The following is a 690-nucleotide window of genomic DNA, read 5'->3' as shown; positions in this document are numbered from 1 at the left end:
AAAACCCTAAACCCTCACTAGCGATACTTCATATACTGCAGATACAACAGGATTCGATAGTTTTTTTTAGGGTTTATGGTTCGCGCTGCAACAGCTCGTCTCATTGCTACTTGTCTAGGGTTTAGGGTTTAGGGTTTAGGGTTTGGGGTTTAGGGTTTAGGGTTTACTGAAAGTTTATTGTTTTCATCGACGACGGTGAGGGTTTCCTCTGCGTTGGCTAAAACCAAATTTAGATGCACATCATAAGACTGAAAAAAAAAACAAAAAAAATTAGGGTTTAGGGTTTAGGGTTTAGGGTTTAGGGTTTGATGGCTGTAGCGAGGGTTTAGGGTTTTAGGGTTTAGGGTTTAGGGTTTCTATGAACACAGTAAACAAAAGAAACTAACCCCAAATGCAGTCAAAACAGCAGCAGCAACAACTGCAGCAGCAACAGCACTAACAACAACAGCAGCAGCAGCAGCAGCAGCAACAGCGACACCAGCAGCACCACTATCACCAGCAGCAGCAACAGGAGCAACCGCAGCAACAGCAGCACCACCACCAGCAGCAACAGAAGCAGCATCAGCAGCAGCATAACCAGCAGCAGCAACAGCTACAGCATCAGCAGCAGCAGCAACCGGAGCAACAGCAGCACCACCACCACCGGCAACAAAAGCAGCATCAGCAGCAGCATTACCAGCAGCAGCAACA

This window comes from Eimeria mitis, genomic scaffold, assembly GCF_000499745.2.
Source record: "Eimeria mitis Houghton genomic scaffold, Emh_scaff677, whole genome shotgun sequence".
NCBI classification, from domain to species: Eukaryota; Apicomplexa; class Conoidasida; order Eucoccidiorida; family Eimeriidae; genus Eimeria; species Eimeria mitis.
The sequence above is the reverse complement of the archived record's forward strand: the minus strand, read 5'-3'. Positions refer to the sequence as shown.